This window comes from Pristiophorus japonicus, chromosome 19 (genome assembly GCF_044704955.1).
Source record: "Pristiophorus japonicus isolate sPriJap1 chromosome 19, sPriJap1.hap1, whole genome shotgun sequence".
NCBI lineage: Eukaryota > Metazoa > Chordata > Chondrichthyes > Pristiophoridae > Pristiophorus > Pristiophorus japonicus.
In genome coordinates, this window is record NC_091995.1 from 19,690,170 (window position 1) to 19,704,276 (window position 14,107).

Below are 14,107 nucleotides of genomic sequence, written 5' to 3' on the forward strand. Positions count from 1 at the left end.
GGAAGTTCGAGGATTGTGGGGAGCGGGCGGGAGCGGGGGGATGGTGAGGGGGGAAGTGGAGGCCACGATCGGATCAGATCGGCCGTGATCCCATCGAGTAGCGGAGCGAGGCTGGAGAGGCAACGCTTCTTGCTCCTGCCTCTCACGTTATTAATGTTGTCTGGAGCCAGGAAACAGGCTCTAAAGGTGTAGAAATAATTGCTCTGATCTCAAATGTTTTGCAGGTGATGTGAATATGTCAGAAACTGATAATTATCTTGGATTTGTTAAACTATTTAATTGCACCACCCTCCATACATTGATGTGCTTTTTATTACAGTTTATTGATTTAATGTGAGGTTTTGGGGGATGTGCCGTTATGTTGCTCCACATGTTGGCCCAGATTTGAAGTTTGGAGCCACCTCTGGTCATATTTCAGGCCCGGGCAATCTGAAAGTGAGAGGTGGGCGGACTGGGCGGAGTCTTGCTGAATTCCCGGGGAGGGGGGTACATCGGGTGGGGGGAAGAAGGCAGCCTCCTAACTGCTGGAAACACATTCTTGTGCTCAATTCTCACTGCAGCTGGTGGTGTCCGGGCACGGCCGTGCTACAGGAGCGCTTGTACAGACCTGGAACTATCGAATCCCTAAAGCCCCTCTCTTTATCCGTGCAGATGTTGGTCTGAGCAGCCACCGTTATCCGTGCAGATGTTGGTGTGTGCTTCCTACAGCTGGTGACTGCCCCCATTAAACCCCGAATGACTGTATCCCCCTCTCTCCAATTGTGCAGGTCCCGGTGTGTGTCCCTTACAACCGGATCCACCACAATTATCTGCCAAGTGCATTGTGGAACAACCCACTCTGCATGGACCGAGCGAGACCCAGTGTGAGCGGATGTTTGGGGCGGTTTTCTCCTTCATTCTTAGCCGCAGGGCCATGGGTCTGTTCAGCTCAGGGGAGTCTCTCAATCTGATTTTGAAATGCACAACAGTCCCAGAACAAACTCTCTCCCCCTCCCCACACCAGCTTCCCCCCCACCCCTCCCCCCTAACACCGGCTCATTCACCCGCTCCCCAACACAAGATCTCCCCCCAACACAAGATCTCCTCCCCCACCCCCAACACAAGATCTCCCCCCAACACAAGATCTCCCCTCCTCCCCAACACATGATCTCCCCTCCCCCCAACACAAGATCTCCCCTCCCCCCAACACAAGATCTCCCCTCCCCCAACACAAGATCTCCCTCCCCCACCCCACCCGCCGAGGAGCGGGGTGCACCTGCGACATCATGGGGCTGCACCGTTTGTAATAAAGTAAAGTAGGAGCGTGCCATGACTGGCACTGACCTCAAGGGGTGCCAGAGCAAGGCGCACACGTGATATTGTGACCCCAACACCTGAACACGTTCGATCGGCCCGAGTGTGGGTTTGAATCAGAGAGTGCAGAGCCCATCAATTGCACCATGGAGGTGATGGCCCAGAGCCCGTTCCACCCCAGGTAGCAGACACAGGCAATGGGACGTACTGCGTCACGACAAGCGTGGACCAGCAGCGGGTACACACCGACACTTGGTGCCCGGTCACTGATATGACTTTCTGCTTCAAACCCCACACAGAGCTTCAGGTGGTGCAAAAGGTCATCATTCCCATTTCAGAGCCCACCATGGTACACCTCGCGGTGAACAACACATTACAGGACCTACACCAGTACATAACACGGTTCGGGAATGAAATTCCTCCTCTGCCCCAACACCTCACAAAGCGAATAAAAGCAGTTGAACTATCGCAAAAAGACGTTTATATACTCCAACAGCGGAACCGGGACACAGGGGGGGAAGTTAAAGGGATGATCTCCCCGCCCTGGTGGCGCATCGGTTTGAATGTCGAGGTCCCTCCGTGGATTTGTATATTTTCACATGCTCTCGTGATTGTTCAAAGGCTAGTGGTATTTTATTTGTTGCGGCTGGCCTGTAGAAAACGAAGTAAAGCACTCCGAAGTCGTTGGGAGGCCCTGATTAAACTATAACCAGGAATTTTCACTTAAATATGTTTTAAGTGAGTGTTTGTATAAAGAACCGAACCTCGGGGTTAAAATGTAATGTACGGTTTGGTTGGGAGCACAATGTATCTCCACAGCAGAAGACGAAGAAGGTGCGTGATATTGCAGTGGGGACTTTGAAATATCAATGTGGGACTGTAGCATTTGGCTCAGTTCCCATGGACTTTAATGACAGATATTGGTATAAGGACATATCTCTGCTGAAAGTTCAGCAGCCTGTTTGTAAAGATGGGAGTGGCCCGGGTGAACTGTGATCGACAGAAGATTCCAACCGATCAAGGGGGATTGCTGTACAAACAGACTGCTTTGGGAAACAATGTCCCGAGCAGTCGACTCCCAACTGATGAATGGCAGGCGATGTCTGGCCCATTGTCTGTGTGGAAATGAGCCAGGTAACTAGATCGGTTTGGTGATCAAAACCCTTCACCTGCTATTAAAGACACTGGGCCTGAAATTCACGGTCCCCGAAGGGACAGCGACCGCGGAGTTTGGGCGGGCGACCGATAAAATCGATGGGCTGCCGCGGTCGGGTGATTTTCCCTCTGTAGTGTATGTAGCACACAAATCACTGACTCCACACGGTCTGGTGTAAATCGAACTGCTGTGACCTTCGTCCTTTATTGTTCAGCACCAGAGTGCCCCTCAAGCGTGGTGGTCAACCTTAGATAGTGCCTGTTGCAGGTACGTCCAGGTCTCCCACCACAGCGCCCTCTGTGGTGTAGCATCGTGCTTACATTACATTTAAGGTACCAGGACGATACACACATCAATACATAACATCACCTTCCCCCCCCACCAGGACACAGGACGATACACACATCAATATATAACATCACCTTCCCCCCCACCACCAGGACACAGGACGACGATACACACATCAATATATAACATCACCTTCCCCCCCCACCACCAGGACACAGGACGATACACACATCAATACATAACATCACCTTCCCCCCCACCACCAGGACACAGGACGATACACACATCAATACATAACATCACCTTCCCCCCCCGACCAGGACACAGGACGATGATACACACATCAATACATAACATCACCTTCCCCCCCACCACCAGGACACAGGACGATACACACATCAATACATAACATCACCTTCCCCCCCCGACCAGGACACAGGACGATACACACATCAATACATAACATCACCTTCCCCCCCCGACCAGGACACAGGACGATACACACATCAATATATAACATCACCTTCCCCCCCCACCACCAGGACACAGGACGATACACACATCAATACATAACATCACCTTCCCCCCCACCACCAGGACACAGGACGATACACACATCAATACATAACATCACCTTCCCCCCCCGACCAGGACACAGGACGATACACACATCAATTCATAACATCACCTTCCCCCCCCCACCAGGACACAGGATGACGATACACACATCAATACATAACATCACCTTCCCCCCCCCCGACCCACCAGGACACAGGATGACGATACACACATCAATACATAACATCACCTTCCCCACCACCACCAGGACACAGGATGACGATACACACATCAATACATAACACCCTCCCCGAGCCATATTCAGCTCGGGGGAGGGGGGGGATTTGAGCGCTGTGCACTTCCGCCGGGAATGGCGCGGTGAAGCTGCTGTAAAGGAGACTTTCCTGCGGAGAGGGAAGCAGCGTGTGGGCTGCTGGAAAGCGGGAAGGACAGAGATTTTCAGCTGCAAAATGGTGCACCTTTCCCCAGCAGTGTCCCCGTGAGGTATTCGAGTCGGTGCTCGAACGGGACACCGCTGGAGTGTTGTCGCGATCGGGGACCTTTGGTACGGAAATTGTTTTATTAATGTTAGTATTTTTATTTAAGATTACAGCATCCACTGTATTTATCTTTTAATAGTTTTATTAATGTTAGTATTTTTATTTAAGATTACAGCATCCACTGTATTTAATAGTTTTATTAAGTGTTTTGGCTCCATTTAACCTGCTGTGTGCTGCTCAGAGGTTTGCACAGACTTTTGTACAACTTTCAGGTCTGACTCTTTAGTGGAGGCCTGTGGGCTGCAGAGACCTGCTTGGCAGGTTCACCCTGAGGATGGGAGGAGTGTTGGGAGGGTGACACCTGGTTCACCGGCTCAGAAGCAGGGCGGCACACAGGAGAAGGCATCGCCATCAGCACCGTGCAGACAGGCAGTGGGCAAGGGAGGCAGCAGCCATGATTCGTTCATTCTGCACCAGACCAGTGTGTCCACCATCTTCACCGACCCACATCAGGATTGTGATTGGCTGCCTGGGGTCAAGGGATATCCCCTGTCCACTTGGCAGCTCACTCCACTGCGGAACCCCAGGACAGCGCCAGAGCATGCGTACAGGTGCATCATCGAGCAGTGCATCGGCATCCTCAAGCAAAGGTTCCGGTGCCTGGACCGCTCTGGTGGCACCTTGTAGTACTCTCCTCAATGGGTCTCCATCATCGTCGTGGTCTGTTGCTTGCTGCACAACCTGGCCATCGTGAGGGGACAGCCGCTGGAGGTCAAGCCAGCAGTACCACCTGAGGAGGAGGGGGTGGAGGAGGGGGTGTAGGAGGTGTAGGTGTAGGAGGAGGAGGTGGAGGAGGAGGAGGTGCAGGAGGAGGAGGTGTAGGAGGAGGTGCAGGTGGAGGTGCAGACGGAGGAGGTGGAGGAGGAGGAGGTCCAGGAGGAGGAGGGGGTGTAGGAGATGGAAGAGAAGGAGGAGGGGGTGTAGGAGAAGGAGGTGTAGGAGGAGGGGGTGTAGGAGGAGGAGGAGGAGGTGCAGGAGGAGGAGGTGTAGGAGGAGGGGGTGTAGGAGGAGGAGGAGGTGTAGGAGGAGGAGATGTAGGAGGAGGGGGTGTAGGAGGAGGAGGTGTAGGAGGAGGTGGTGTAGGAGGAGGAGGAGGTGTAGGAGGAGGAGGTGTAGGAGGAGGAGGAGATGTAGGAGGAGGGGGTGCAGGAGGAGGAGGTGTAGGAGGAGGGGTGTAGGAGGAGGAGGAGGTGCAGGAGGAGGAGGTGTAGGAGGAGGAGGTGTAGGAGGAAGAGGTGCAGGAGGAGGACGTGCAGGAGGAGGGGGTGTAGGAGGAGGGGGTGTAGGAGGAGGGGGTGTAGGAGGAGGGGGTGCAGGAGGAGGAGGGGGTGCAGGAGGAGGAGGGGGTGTAGGAGGAGGAGGGGGTGTAGGAGGAGGTGTAGGAGGAGGAGGTGTAGGAGGAGGGGGTGCAGGAGGAGGAGGTGTAGGAGGAGGAGGTGTAGGAGGAGGACGTGCAGGAGGAGGGGGTGTAGGAGGAGGGGGTGTAGGAGGAGGAGGTGTAGGAGGAGGGGGTGTAGGAGGAGGGGGTGCAGGAGGAGGAGGTGTAGGAGGAGGAGGGGGTGTAGGAGGAGGAGGAGGTGTAGGAGGAGGGGTGTAGGAGGAGGAGGTGTAGGAGAAGGAGGGGGTGTAGGAGGAGGGGGTGCAGGAGGAGGAGGTGTAGGAGGAGGGGTGTAGGAGGAGGAGGGGGTGTAGGAGGAGGGGTGTAGGAGGAGGAGGTGTAGGAGAAGGAGGGGGTGTAGGAGGAGGGGGTGCAGGAGGAGGAGGTGTAGGAGGAGGGGTGTAGGAGGAGCGGTTGCAGGAGGAGGAGGTGTAGAGGCGGGAGTGTAGGAGGAGGAGGTGTAGAGGAGGGGTGTAGGAGGAGGTGTAGGAGGAGGGGTTGTAGGAGGAGGGGGTGTAGGAGGAGGGGGTGTAGGAGGAGGAGGTGTAGAGGAGGGAGTGTAGGAGGAGGAGGTGCAGGAGGAGGGGGTGTAGGAGGAGGGGGTGTAGGAGCAGGGGGTGTAGGAGGAGGAGGTGTAGGAGAAGGACGTGGTGTAGGAGGAGGAGGTGTAGGAGGAGAAGGTGTCGGAGGAGGGGGTGTAGGAGGAGGAGGTGTAGGAGGAGGAGGGGGTGTAGGAGGAGGGGGTGTAGGAGAAGGTGTAGGAGGAGGAGGTGCAGGAGGAGGGGGTGTAGGAGGAGGAGGTGTAGGAGGAGGAGGTGCAGGAGGAGGGGGTATAGGAGGAGGAGGTGCAGGAGGAGGGGGTGTAGGAGGAGGGGGTGTAGGAGGAGGGGTTGTAGGATGAGGAGGTGCAGGAGGAGAAGGAGGAGGGTGTGTAGGAGGAGTAGGAGGTATAGGAGTTGGAGATGCAGGAGGAGGGGCTGTAGGAGGAGGGGGTGTAGGAGGAGGAGGGGTAGGAGGGGGTGTAGGAGGAGGGGTGCAGGAGGAGGAGGTGCAGGAGGAGGAGGTGTAGGAGGAGGGGTGTAGGAGGAGGAGGTGCAGGAGAAGGGGGTGTAGGAGGAAGGGGTGTAGGAGGAGGGGGTGTAGGAGGAGGTGCAGGAGTAAGAGGTGCAGGAGGAGGGGGTGTCGGAGGAGGAGGTGCAGGAGGAGGGGGTGTAGGAGGAGGGGTGTAGGAGGAGGAGGTGCAGGAGAAGGGGGTGTAGGAGGAAGGGGTGTAGGAGGAGGGGGTGCAGGAGGAGGAGGTGTAGGAGGAGGGGTGTAGGAGGAGGAGGTGCAGGAGAATGGGGTGTAGGAGGAAGGGGTGTGGGAGGAGGGGGTGCAGGAGGAAGGGGTGTAGGAGGAGGGGTGTAGGAGGAGGAGGTGCAGGAGAAGGGGGTGTAGGAGGAAGGGGTGTAGGAGGAGGGGGTGTAGGAGGAGGAGGAGGTGCAGGAGTAAGAGGTGCAGGAGGAGGGGGTGTAGGAGGAAGGGGTGTGGGAGGAGGGGGTGCAGGAGGAAGGGGTGTAGGAGGAGGGGTGTAGGAGGAGGAGGTGCAGGAGAAGGGGGTGTAGGAGGAAGGGGTGTAGGAGGAGGGGATGTAGGAGGAGGAGGAGGTGCAGGAGGAGGAGGTGCAGGAGTAAGAGGTGCAGGAGGAGGGGGTGTCTGAGGAGGAGGTGCAGGAGGAGGGGATGTAGGAGGAGGAGGTGTATGAGGAGGAGGTTTTTGAGGAGGAGGTGCAGGAGGAGGGAGTGTAGGAGGAGGAGGAGGTGCAGGAGTAAGAGGTGCAGGAGGAGGGGATGTAGGAGGAGGGGTGTAGGAGGAGGAGGTGCAGGAGAAGGGGGTGTTGGAGGAAGGGGTGTAGGAGGAGGGGGTGCAGGAGGAGGAGTTGTAGGAGGAGGGGTGTAGGAGGAGGAGGTGCAGGAGAAGGGGGTGTAGGAGGAAGGGGTGTAGGAGGAGGGGGTGCAGGAGGAAGGGGTGTAGGAGGAGGGGTGTAGGAGGAGGAGGTGCAGGAGAAGGGGGTATAGGAGGAAGGGGTGTAGGAGGAGGGGGTGCAGGAGGAGGGGGTGTAGGAGGAGGAGGTAGAGGAGGAGAAGGAGGCAGCACAGAAGGAGGAGGATCCCTGTCGCCCCAGAGCGAGGAGGCATCGACCTATCGCCACCCTGGACGGGCAGGGTGCAGACTTGCCAGCACCCTCCTGGGAGGGTGCGTCCTCACATATATCGAGGTGCCTGACATCCCCCCTGCAATCTGCCTCCATGCATTATGTACTGGTGGTCTGCCAGGTCTCCCCACATCAGGAAACAGTATTGTTCTTGTCCTCCACACCGTCCATCAGTGTCTCCAGTTCCATATCAGTGAACCTGTTGGCTCTCCCTGCACCTCTTACACCAGCCATCCTTCCAACCTCCTTCCCCTGTCAGGGCCTTGCTGCAAACTCTGCCCTTTAAAAAGGCCCGGGAGCAGCTAGCCCATTAGAAACCCTTACCTGCATGCTGAATTTCTCAGTGGTGATAACACTCAAATTAAGACAGCCACACTGCTGAAAAATCCACTTTGGAAGGGTTCATTAGTGCTGGAACCCATTTGTTCATTTTTGGAGCTGAATATGGGGTGGCCCAGCCACGAAAACATTTCAGTGCTAATGGACACAAAAAGGTGGGGGAGCACCAGCGTTCCAGCAGTACTGAATTTCAGGGCCATTGTATCAACATGGGCAAGCCCTGACAAGCGGAAAACCACACAAAGGGGAGCCACTCAATCCCAGATGGGCTGGAAGCGAAACCCATTTACAGGACATTCTCTAGAAGGGCAGGCCATTCAAACACAGCCCAAGGCAAGGGATTGATCAGCCCAGCCGCGAAAGGAGACGAGGGTTTTTGGGGGATAAAAGGAAGCCGTTTTGAGAGTTCTCTCTCTTGCTACTTCAGTCGTCTCATCGCCCTCACCAAGAAACATAGAAACATAGAAAATAGGTACAGGAGTAGGCCATTCAGCCCTTCGAGTCCACACCACCATTCAATAATATCATGGCTGATTATTCACCTCAGTACCCCTTTCCCGCTTTCTCTCCATACCCCTTGATTCCTTTTGCGGTAAGGGCCACATCTAACTCCCTCTTGAATATATCTAACAAACTGGCATCAACAAGTCTCTGCGGTAGAGAATTTCACAGGTTAACAACTCTCTGAGTCAAGAAGTTTCTCCTCATCTCGGTCCTAAATGGCCTACCACTTATCCTAAGACTGTGTCCCCTGGTTCTGGACTTCCCCAACATTGGGAACATTCTTCCTGCATCTAACCTGTCTAGTCCCGTCAGAATTTTATATATTTTTATGAGATCCCCTCTCATCCTTCTAAACTCCAGTGAATACAGGCCCAGTTGATCCAGTCTTTTCTCATATGTCAGTCCTGCCATCCCTGGAATCAGTTTGGTGAACCTTCGCTGCACTCCCTCAATAGCAAGATCGTCCATCCTCAGACTAGGAGACCAAAACTGAACACAATATTCCAAGTGAGGCCTCACTAAGGCCCTGTACAACTGCAGTAAGACCTCCCTGCTCCTATACTCAAATCCCCTAGCTATGAAGGCCAACATACCATTTGCCTTCTTCACCGCCTGCTGTACCTGTATGCCAACTTTCAATGACTGATGTACCATGACACCCAGGTCTCGTTGTACCTCCCCTTTTCCTAATCTGCCGCCATTCAGATAATATTCTGCCTTTGTGTTTTTGCCACCAAAGTGGATAACCTCATATTTATCTACATTATACTGCATCTGCCATGCATTTGCCCACTCGCCTAACCTATCCAAGTCACCCTGCAGCCTCTTAGCCTCCTCCTCACAGCTCACACCGCCACCCAGCTTAGTGTCATCTGCAAACTTGGAGATATTACACTCAATTCCTTCATCTAAATCATTAATGGATATTGTAAATAGCTAGGGTCCCAGCACTGAGCCCTGCGGCACCCCACTAATCACTGCCTGCCATTGTGAAAAGGACCTGTTTATCCCGACACTCTGCTTCCTGTCTGCCAACCAGTTGTCTATCCACGTCAGTACATTACCACCAATACCATGTGCTTTAATTTAGCACACCAATCTCTTGTGTGGGACCTGGTCAAAAGCCCTTTGAAAGTCCAAATACACCACATCCACTGGTACTCCGTTGTCCACTCTACCAGTTACATCCTCAAAAAATTCTATAAGATTTGTCAAGCATGATTTCCCTTTCATAAATCCATGCTGGCTTGGACCGATCCTGTCACTGCTTTCTGTGGAAATGTATTTTTTTAAGTTGCATTATACTGTTTTTTGTACCCTTTTTACCATAAAACAAAATGGAGTCCAGGACCTGCTAGAAACTTCTGCAACAGACAGTCTGTTTACATAAACATGCTAACCCTGACTGAAACTGCTGACAGCTGATTAATAGCCACCAGACAACATTAAGACTGTCTTGCTAAGATAAGTAACACCCATTGTGCTCCCCTGTATTATCAATTCACCCCCTAAGAGATATTCAAATTACCAGCTATTATCTCTTGTACAGAAATCATCCATAATATGCAAGAAGCCAAGTACCCAATCAACCACTATGGAAATCATGGGCCCAAATAACTGGCCAGGAAACTGGACAATCCTAAAACAATGAAAAGCCAGTAATAGCACATTATCACACCCTAATCGAATCATTGCTGTCTGGTCACTAAAATCACTTACAAAAGAGACATTTGAGAAAAATGTAAAGACAAGGATGTGGTAATCATTAACTCTTTATCTGTTTTTGCTGACTGCAAAGTCTGAACCAATACACAGGATGGAACCATAACTTGTTTTTTACTGTATAAATACTTTGTTGGAAGTCGTCGCTTAGCCTTTGACTGAGTGAGACTCTTCCTTGCTGCAAGTAAAAATTAAAGGAACGTCTACCGGAGCCGATTGTGTTAGAGTCTTATATTGAGAGTCGAGATTTCGACATTTCCAAATGCACTGTTATTTCATCTTTAATAATTGATTCCAACATTTTCCCCACTACTGATGTCAGGCTAACCGGTCTATAATTACTCGATTCCTCTCTCCCTCCTTTCTTAAAAAGTGGTGTTACATTAGCTACCCTCCAGTCCATAGGAACTGATCCAGAGTCGATAGACTGTTGGAAAATGATCACCAATGCATCCACTATTTCTGGGGCCATTTCCTTAAGTACTCTGGGATGCAGACTATCATGTCCCGGGAACTTATTGGCCTTCAATCCCAGCAATTTCCCTAACACAATTTCCCGCCTAATAAGGATATCCTTCAGTTCCTCCTTCTCATTAGACCCTCGGTCCCCTAGTATTTCCAGAATGTTATTTGTGCCTTCCTTCGTGAAGACAGAACCAAAGTATTTGTTTAACTGGTCCGCTATTTCTTTGTTCCCCATTATAAATTCATCTGAATCTGACTACAAGGGACCTACGTTTGTCTTCACTAATCTTTTTCTCTTCACATATTTATTGAAGCTTTTGCAGTCAGTTTTTATGTTCCCAGCAAGCTTCCTCTCATACTCTATTTTCCCCCTCCTAATTAAACCCTTTGACCTCCTCTGCTGAATTATAAAATTCTCCCAGTCCTCAGGTTTGCTGCTTTTTCTGGCCAATTTATATGCCTCTTCCTTGAATTTAACACTATCCTTAATTTCCCTTGTTAGCCACGGTTGAGGCACCTTCCCCGTTTTATTTTTTACTCCAGACAGGGATGTACAATTGTTGAAGTTCATCCATGTGATCTTTAAATGTTTGCCATTGCCTATCCACTATCAACCCTTTAAGTATCACTCGCCAGTTATTCTAGCCAATTCACGTCTCATACCATTGAAGTTACCTTTTCTTAAGTTCAGGACCCGAGTCTCTGAATTAACTCTGTCACTCTCCATCTTAATAAAGAATTCTACCATAGTATGGTCACTCTTCGCCAAGGGGCCTCCCACAACAAGATCGCTAATTAGTCCTTTCTCATTACACATCACCCAGTCTAGGATGGCCAGTCCTCTACTTGGTTCCTCGACATATTGGTCTAGAAAACCATCCCTAATGCACTCCAGGAAATCCTCCTCCACCAGTTTGGTTAGCCCAGTCAATATGTAGATTAAAGTCACCCATGATAACTGCTGTACCTTTATTGCACGCATCCCTAATTACTTGTTTGATGCTGTCCCCAACCTCACTACTACTGTTTGGTGGTCTGTACACAACTCCCACAAGCATTTTCTGCCCTTTGGTATTCCGTAGCTCCACCCATACCGATTCCACATCATCCAAGCTAATGTCCTTCCTTACTATTGCATTAATTTCCTCTTTAACGAGCAACGCCACACCACCTCCATTTCCTTTCTGTCTATCCTTCCTGAATGTTGAATACCCCTGGATGTTGAGTTCCCAGCCTTGATCACCCTGAAGCCATGTCTCCGTGATGCCAATTACATCATATCCGTTAACAGCTATCTGCGCAGTTAATTCGTCCACCTTATTACGAATACTCCTCGCATTGAGGCACAGAGTCTTTAGGCTTGTCTTTTTAGCACACTTTGCCCCTTTAGAATTTGGCTGTAATGTGGCTATTTTGTTTTTTGCCTTGGGTTTCTCTGCCCTCCAATTTTACTTGTCTTCTTTCTATCTTTTGCTTCTGCCCCCCTTCTACTTCCCTCTGTCTCCCTGCATTGGTTCCCCTCCCCCTGCCATATTAGTTGAAACCGCCCCTCCCCCGCAACAGCACTAGCAAACACTCCCCCTAGGACATTGGTTCCAGTCCTGCCCAGGTGCAGACCGTCCGGTTTGTACTGGTCCCACCTCCCCCAGAACCAGTTCCAATGTCCCAGGAATTTGAATCCCTCCGTTCTGCACCACTCCTCAAGCCACGTATTCATCTGCGCTATCCTACGATTCCTACTCTGACTAATATGTGGCACTGGTAGCAATCCTGAGATTACTACTTTTGAGGTCCTACTTTTTAAATTCAGCTTCTAGCTCCCTAAATTCGTCTTGTAGGACCTCATCCTGTTTTTTACCTATATCGTTGGTACCTATATGCACCACAACAACTGGCTGTTCACCCTACCCCTCCAAACTGTCCTGCAGCCACTCCGAGACATCCTTGACCCTTGCACCAGGGAGGCAACATACCATCCTGGAGTCTCGATTGCGGCCGCAGAAATGTCTATCTATTCCCCTTACAATAGAATCCCCTACCACTATAGCTCTCCCACTCTTTTTCCTGCCCTCCTGTGCAGCAGAGCCATGAAATTGGCTGCTGCTGCTCTCCGCTGATAAGTCATCCTCCTCAACAATACCAAAAGTGGTGTATCTGTTTTGCAGGGGGATGACCACAGGGGACCCCTGCACTACCTTCCTTCCACCGCTCTTCCTGTTGGTCACCCATCCCCTATCTGGCTGTGTACTCTTTGCCTGCGGTGTGGCCAACTCACTAAACATGCTATTCACGACATCCTCAGCATCGCGGATGCTCCAGAGTAAATCCACCCACAGCTCCAGCCGGATACACTTCCCGCCTATATAGTCATCAGGGACACCGGAAGCGTCCCTGACTTCCCACATAGCACAGGAGGAGCATGACACATGTTCGAGCTCTCCTGCCATGACTTAACCCTTAGATTAACTTAATTTGGCAACAACAATGCTAAAGGTTACCGACTGATAAAGGAAAAGAAAAACTACTCACCAATCACCAGCCAATCACTTACCTCCTTGGCTGTGACATCACCCTTCGATTTCTTTCTACTTTTTTGCACTCCACCACGGGACGGAAGGACAGAACATCACAAAGAGCTGAGCCTTGCTCTTCCACCCCAATATGGACCGCAACTCAAACTGGGTCTCGAATACTGCAGCGGCGATACAGAACCAGGAGTCACGTGGTACGGGAAGAAGCTGCAAGCAAGTCCACGGGCAATCGGGGTGAGCATTGTCCACACCTACACATCCTTAAGACCACTTAGCTGTGTGAAGGGGTGTTGTATGTCCTAGACAAACCATAGGGGTTTAGTCTGGGAAGCTTCTTTTCTTGTGTACTGTATATTATATGTTAGGCCGTGGTAACGTGACACAGCAGGGGCTTGTTGGACAAACCAGGGTTGTACTTTTGTACTGTATTACACCACTGTGTACTGTTTTACTAGAGGTGCAGTTGAACTTTATTAAACACTATACGGTTGAGCCCGAAAAACACTGTCTGTGCCAGATCTGTCCATAGTAATCCCTATCATCCAGAACTTGTAGTAGGAGGTGTGTTTTGGTACGCCCGAGCAAACCACTTACACAACCACATCCTTCAAGTGAGCGAACGCAATATGAGCGCAGGGAGACCACAGGGCCCGGGAAAGGCCTCTGTGTTCCGTCTGACCGGTCCCGAGAATGAATACACCCCACTATCGCCCACTCCCTCAGAACTGGAGCAAAAACACCAGCCAATCCCCCAGTGAAACAATCTACTACTTGGATGTGTCCCCATATTTGTTTTGAGCCCCATGTGATGGCAGAGTTGATTTATTCAGACAGTAAATGTGCAGGATTCCCTCTGGTGGTTAATTTTTAGTGAGAGGGTGAGTATGTACCTTTAAAATGCTTTCATGTTTTGTTCAAAATGGTAACTATGGAGAAATATTTCCCTGTATTTACGGTGTAATAAATCCAACCCAACTAAATGTGCCCTCCCACCTTTACTTGTTGTGATTCTGTTCTCCACCCACGTCCATCAACAAAGAATTAATTTTGGAGGCGATTACTCAGAAACTATTTCGTAAATAATACAGGCCGTGGACAAGAGCAGAGCTGGAGCAATTG

At 51.3% G+C, this 14,107-nt stretch overlaps 1 protein-coding gene across 1 annotated transcript in view; it reads right to left on the reverse strand.

Moving 5' to 3' along the window:
* The window catches only part of LOC139229774 (E3 ubiquitin-protein ligase TRIM69-like), a 57,021-nt gene that overhangs the window by 15,209 nt on the left and 27,705 nt on the right, over window positions 1-14,107 (reverse strand). The gene's annotated exons all lie outside the window — the stretch shown is intronic.